Genomic DNA, 7148 nt, shown 5'->3' on the forward strand with positions numbered 1-7148 from the left:
GGCACGCTCACACTCGGCCCACACCGTGTTGAAGCACGCTTGCCCCTCCCCCCCCTGCACTCACACTGCTCCAGGACTGACCTGGCCTGAGCACGGTCACCTCTTGTACATGATGTTGATCACAAAGCCTGCTTAGTTTAAGACAGGTAGAATAAAAAAATAGAAAGTTCGAGTCTGCACACTGGAGAAGAACACAGAGAACATGACGGTGCATCATAGCCTCGTGGCTGACAGCCATGACACTGAGATTTCTCGATAATGGAGCTGGGGATCTTCAAGGCTGTACTTCATGTGTACGTTGTGTCCCCGTGCTTGTGCGAGCCACTATTCTGTGCCAAAGCATGCCTCTTCCAACTGTGCCAGGGCCAAGGGAGTGTAGCATGCCTTGAGCACGGAACAGAGCACTCACACTAGTAGAAGAAAGTGGACTTTGAGGGTGAGAGCATGCCTCGGCATGGTACAGAGTGCATAGTGCGAGTGTGCACAGGAGGAGATGGCTGGACTACACTTGTGTGTTTGCGACTAGCACGTGTGTGTGCATACACATTTTAGAAGCAAATGATTTTGAAAGAAGAAAAAAAAGCAGCAGAAAGCGTGTAACCTTGCTGCTCTTTATGTCCTGTCTCTATCACTGCCCCCCTCTTCCTCTTCACATCCCTGGTGGGGCTCTGTGGGGCTCTGTAGGGCCAATCCCCCCACCTCCCTCTTTGTCAAAACAAAGACGTGCTGTGAGCTTTTGGGGTTGTTTTGCCCAGAGCACAACTTGTGTTTGTGCATCACTCACAATCTTGCCGTCACACTTGTGCACAGTCCAGGCCTATAGTAAACAGGAAGGCCCCTGTGGTTTTCAGGCGAGGAAAAACAAACACTATACTTCCAGTTGTCGAGTAATAAACAAAACTGCCCACGACACAGACACAAGTGAAACCATTTCTAAAGGGCTATTTGTTCTCTACAATTTAAGTACAGTCAAAGCTTAACATGGGAAAAAGAAGGGTGTCTGTTTGGATTTATCAGATTTATCAGAGAAAACTTTTCATATGCAGTCTTTACAACCCTTTTAAACGTTCACTATCTGTCTTTAGCCAAACATGGAGGATCTCTTTAATGAGTGGCAGCATAAAACCAACATGTATTCAAGCATTGCCATGTTGTGAAAGGAGAGTTAGGATCCTGTAAGTGCTGTCTCTTTCTAACAAAAGGAAAACCACAAACAAGAATTTAAGCTAAAGCAAAAAGGCACTGCCTGATTCTAAAATCCTGACCCTACTGGATTCTCTCTTCCACTGACCTGCCATCCAAATGTACAGTCACTTCTCAGTCACTCTGCTCTGGTCCTAACTATGCTCAAATATTGATGCTGATAACACGCTGTCGCCTTAGAAGTGTTAGCATAAAGCAATCAGCATATAAGCATTAACCATCCCCAAAACCAAAAGGTATATCAAATAAGACGAAGGTAAGATGAAGAAGCTAAGCTATGACGTTCATATGAAGTTTTACCGCTGCTTTCATGTTTTTCTCTGTTTGCCTCCATCAGCATGAACATAACTCACAGAAACTCCTCTGTGCTGTTTATTCACCTGCTATGTCCATGTGTGCGTCACTGAGTCCAATGTTTTCAAACAGTCTTTAGAGAGCTGGTGTTTTTTTCCGTTATAATCCTGTCGTACAGAACACACACCACTTTCTGAGCCTCACCTCTGGGACAGGAAGTTACTCACAGGGGTTTCCCTTTCAGAGAAAGAGAGGATTTTTGCCCCGTTTCCACACAGCAGTCCGGTACGGATCGGTACAGTTTGGTATGGTTGGGTGCTGAAGCAGTGTGCATGAGGGGATATGGAGGTTAAATAACTTCTCTTTTTTTATTTTTTTTATTTGACCACCATTAAAAGATATTTGCCAAAAGTTCTTTCAGACTTCATGTTTTCTAAACAGTTGTCTCAAACAGGATTTAAAAAGATGAACGCCCACCAAGTGCCAAATGTGCAACATCCACCATAGTTACTAAATGTTTATTCCAAAATATTCATGTAGTCAACCAAAATATGCGGTTATGACCTTGAAACTGTCTCTTGCTCCTCTGCTGTCTACATGTCCACACACACACACACACACTCACACTCACACTCACACAGTTTATTATATGGGCCATCACCCTCATACAGCTAGCGAGTTTAACCATTAGTCAAAGTAAACCTGCCAAATGATTTATTTTATTATGGCTAATGAGAAATGCACTTGGATGACTGATTCTTTCATCCACTTGCCAGCCGGGTCTGGGAGTCCAAAAGGACATTTCAGACGCTTCATGAAAACAGACAAGAAGAAAGGAGAGTACACTGAAAAGCAGTAATCCAAAAGGAAACGGGTTGTTTAGTCCTCTTTCGAAATGGCCAAACACAATAGAGTGAAAGGAAAAATCTCAGACACATTTCTTCTTAATCTGCTGCCTTCAATCAGAAGTCCAGGATGTGTTGGGAACTACAGAGCACAAGCTGGAAAAAGCTGAAAAGCTGAAATGAGACCTCCTGAGCCAGTCGACGGCCACCATTCCTGAGCACCTCTCTGCCGCCTGAGAGGATTTCCTGTGGGCCGTGGTTACACTGGGAGATGGAGGGATTGGATGCTAACTCTTTAGCTTCTTTGGAGAAGAAGTGTCACACATTTCCTCTTACAGCAGCTGGGTGTGTCTGTGCAGAGTTTTATTACATGGAAAAACCAACCACACTAGTGAGAAAAGGCATGCGTATCTTGACTGACAGTGGAGGGAGTTCCCTGCAGCCGCAGCTATCGTAGCATTGCCCTGCTGCACATTTCACGCTGCAGGTCTCCAAGCCAAAGCCTAAAGCATGTCAATAAAAAAATGCTGAACTACACTTGGTGGGGGAAAAAACATACTTCAATAAGAAGAAGCCCAAATTAAGCTTGACTCTTCTCACATAAAACTCAACGAAACATTCAATCTGCAAAGTGTTCAACACATCAGACTTTGCACCATTGAAAAGGAACAATATGATAAGGCAATGATAATACCTGATAATAGGTTCTGTCCAAATAAATCTCTGCATGCTGAGCTCAGAAACATAGTGACTAACCTTCAACGTTACTTAACTATGCTCATCATAAGAAATGCAGGCTGGTGTATGTGAAAGTGAAAAGGTACAGAAACAAAAGTTTGTCGGTGCACGTCTGCAGGCTTTGCTGAGAGAGACAGTCAGACTTAATCCTCCAGTAATCATGTTTTAAACTGCTGCTTGTGTTTCCCTCGTACGTTTAATACACTTCACTGTGTCTTTTAACGAAGATCAGCAGGAATACAAGTTTCATCATTTTAATCAAGTAACTCCACACCTTGATTGATGTTTACAATTTCATGCTTTTTAAGCACTGATACCTCCAAATTGATGATGATATGAGTCTTTTATCAGTCAAGTTACAGCGGCAGGAAAACGTGTTTTTTAATAGGAAGAAACAAGAATCCTGATGACCATACAACAATCAGATGGAGGGTCTGTGGGGGCTTTCTCCACGATCCAGTTATGTTTTTTATGTTCCTTTCTTCTCAGAGGTCAGAGTCATTGGCAACATGTTGGATGTTTGGAAACATCCTGTGGCCAAAAAAGGTTATTTGGTAAAAAGAAAAATCCCACCAAAAAAATCAACCTCTCCGGCTCCTGGCTAAAAAGCTACTCTTTGTGCAACAACAGAGACATATCTGACTCTTTGGATGATGTTGGTTCTTAATCAAATTGTTTGAAGTGTCAATTTGCTTTGTAAAGATAAAAAGTTTGGACTATGACCTTAGGGCAAGCAAAGTTCCTACAACAACATTTCCCTTTATGTTCCTGTGTCTGCCGTCGCATTGTTCACATCACGGCCCCTCACCAGAGCATCTCCCCATGACCTGGCTTGACTCATGCCTCCATCCTCAGCGTGTTGAAAGAGCTGAACTTTCAGGAGCTGGGGAAACAGCACCCACTCTGCAGAATCAAAGCACTCTTGAATTCCTGACGGCTGACTCAGGTTTGAGGAAGAAAAACAGTGCTAGTCTGAGTTGTCCCCAACACTGAGCGCTAAGCACATTAGCAGATTGTTGAGCAGATTGAAAAAACAGTGTTTGGGTCACAGCCAGCATCAGGAAACACACCGGCTCTATTTTCTGTTTCCTCCATGAAAACTGAACACTGAAGGGAGATATGCAACTTGCGAGTAATGTTGTGGTCATAGGTACGGTTACAGTGTGGGAACCCTGACAATGCCTGGCAGCGGCTTTTAAACAGCAGCCGACTTGCCAAGCAAACAATAGATGACACACCAATCTGTGAGCTGGAAGCATTTAGGGGCTAAAGAAAGCCAAGCTTCGAGCTACCAGCTGCAAAACTCCACTGCTGACAGACAAGTGGATTTCAAGGCTGAGCTGAAATATCACACTCCATCAACAGATGCTCCAGGCCAAGGAAAACTTTAGAGATACGCTTTGTTAATGACATGACAATCTAGAGCTTGTTACCTTGTTATTGAGGAATTCCTACTATGCTATAGATCATCTTTTCTCATCCTCATTGTTGATATTAAAAGGACAAAAAAACCACCTTAGCTCAAAAACTGAAATTACAAATCTATATCTGCATCTATCTCTACAGATCAACACAGATCTATGAAAGATATATATTGATCAGATGGGGTTTTTTTCTCTCCCCACTTTCCATACCAGCACTAAAGAAATCCTTCAGCTGTCTGCTGCTCTTCACACAGATGTATGTGTCAACTAAGGTCTACAGACCTACATGACAATATCTTCTGTTTCTGGACTTTCTTAATGGGCTACATCGCAATATAAAAACACGTTTTTGTTCCGAGGCTGATGTTTATTAGTGTGTTTTTTAATGATATTACATTATTTGAATAAGCTTAACAGCATGTGCCTAAATTTGTGATGAAATAATCACCTCCAGGGACAGTGGGGGTCTCCAATCGCTGGCACCCAGTGAGCTGAAAAGTTTGGGAGTCCCTGTAGCCTCTTTGAGTGTAATATAGAACCGTTTAATATTCAAGTCGTCCTGCATCCACCTACCATGGCGAGGCTACAGTCCGAAGCTGAACTGAATATTACTATGTAAACCAATGGACAAATAATCATTTCCCTCTTGGGCATCTTCATGCGTCATTGTTGCGATTCAAGATAAAACGCTGACGTCGCGCGACAGGTGGCGATCATTTCAAACAACGCGTTTCACAGGATTCCTCACACATCGTAGGCTACAGAATGGAAGACCGAACTGTTCACTTTTATCAAAAACAGACAGCTAATTGAAAGTCAACTAACCATAACCGACACAAAGGATAGCCCACCTACCTTTCACGGAGGGAGTTTTAATCCACTTTTGCCATAGGAAAAAGTCAACTGCCGCGACGTGTTAGGAAAAAAGATATTCCAATCATAGTTCCAAGGCGAATCCTGCTCATCATTGAACTAATTTGCAAATATAAATGGACATGACTTAACGTTTTATAATAAAAAAAACACGTAATGAACTCTGTAATACACCGGCTGAATCCATGGTCCTTAACTTCTGAGGAGCCGCTGGTTGGCTGCGTTTTTCCTTGTTGAAATGTTCCACAAAGGGGTTAGACTTCCGTTATAGTTTTCAAAATAAAACATATACACGTTGCACTGTACTATGAAACACATCTTACTGTGAAAAATAACAAGGTGAAGAGCATTCTGATGTAAAATTAATAGATAAACAAAAAACTGGGCTGTGCTGCCATGTTTGGGGGATTATTGTATACACAGGGGAGGGGGACAGCGGGTGTGTAGGCGTATTGTAACTAATGTCTATCTATCTATCTATCTATCTATCTATCATGTGCTTTGCTCCAAGAGTAAAAGCATAGTAAACTCTATAAATTGTACCAATAGATTTACTTTGATGATACTGAGGGAAATCCAAAGTATCAAACAAAAAGAGAAGTTAGAAGGATGGAAACAAATTATACATACATATGTAGTGTTGGCTGGACAATTAAATACTTCATAATTTATTGGCCTGAAGTTTAAATGCGACTTTATTATGTCCTAATAGTTTCTAATCGTCAAAATGCAAGTCAGGCAACTGCTTGGGGCCGCCCTATCTGACAGCTCTCCCTCTTGTTGTTCAGCTGTTTGTTGTATTCCTTTATTTTGAAGGTAACGGTACATTTCTTCCGGATATTTCGTAATTTTGCCGAATACTTTACAATTCCAACTTCTTCCCCTTACAGCTCCGCAGAGGAACACAAACAAACCCTGCTTCTACTTTCAAATCACGTGTTCCATTCTGCGGAATGTTATAGGTCCCCGTCGAAAGACTCGAGTATCGCCAGTTCAGAGGAAAAACAAAACACATACGGTGTTGTGTGAGTAAAACATTTTTGGGATCACAGTGAGGAGTATTTCAAATCTGAAAATATTTTACTTGAAAGAAAGGATAACTTAGTGACTGAAATCTCGTAAGTGGATCAAGGATTTAATTGAGGACATGCTTATTTTCTCTAAAACTTTGTTTATTATAAATGTAATGTACATCTGTGTTCAAACATCACGTACTTAAAGCTAGTATTTCAGATAATCTACTCGCTACAAGTATGCAAGTGTATGATAAACTTATTGAATAATAGTAGTAGTAGTTAAAATTCATTGTGGTCAGTGGTTAATCTTTTGCAATGTCACCAATCAAGACAAGAGAAGCACTTTTGAAAACAAGAATCAGCAGTGTCTCCATTCAAGGTGATCTGATTGAAGTTTGTGAATTCTGAAGTTGTCTTCATATTCTATTTGCCAATGGAACCATCCCAACAAGTAGCACTTACCTCATTCCAAAGTACATGGCTCAAGTCAGGTCCATATCATAGACACAACATGATTCCTTGCAAGCCCTTTTTTATGGCAGCCCTTTCAACCAAACTCCACATTCGTTCTAAGTATCAATGGTCTTGATAATTGGTCGTTTACAATTGGAATACCTGTACATGGAGAAAGCCATCAAGTGAAAAAATGCAATGCATGCATAAAAGGTCACATCAGTGTGTCAACAAACCAAAGTTAGTGTTTATGTTAGCGTAACAATAATGACCAGAGCTAATTATTGCTATTCAAACTGTAT

The 7148-nt window shown here is 41.5% G+C and overlaps 1 protein-coding gene across 3 annotated transcripts in view; it reads right to left on the reverse strand.

Annotated features, from left to right (window-relative positions):
• Positions 1-5693, reverse strand: part of rin2a (Ras and Rab interactor 2a) — a 36600-nt gene extending 30907 nt beyond the window's left edge. Inside the window, exon 1 of one of the 3 annotated variants that reach the window (XM_079362773.1) lies at positions 5360-5693. The gene's annotated coding sequence lies outside the window, so the exon portion shown is untranslated. Of the gene's footprint in view, positions 1-1701; positions 1812-5077; positions 5339-5359 lie in introns of those variants that run through there. The other 2 variants (XM_079362774.1, XM_079362775.1) reach the window with 2 other exon arrangements.
• Positions 5694-7148: the final 1455 nt, after the last annotated feature.

Source organism: Symphodus melops (assembly GCF_947650265.1).
Source record: "Symphodus melops genome assembly, chromosome: 15".
NCBI classification, from domain to species: domain Eukaryota; kingdom Metazoa; phylum Chordata; class Actinopteri; order Labriformes; family Labridae; genus Symphodus; species Symphodus melops.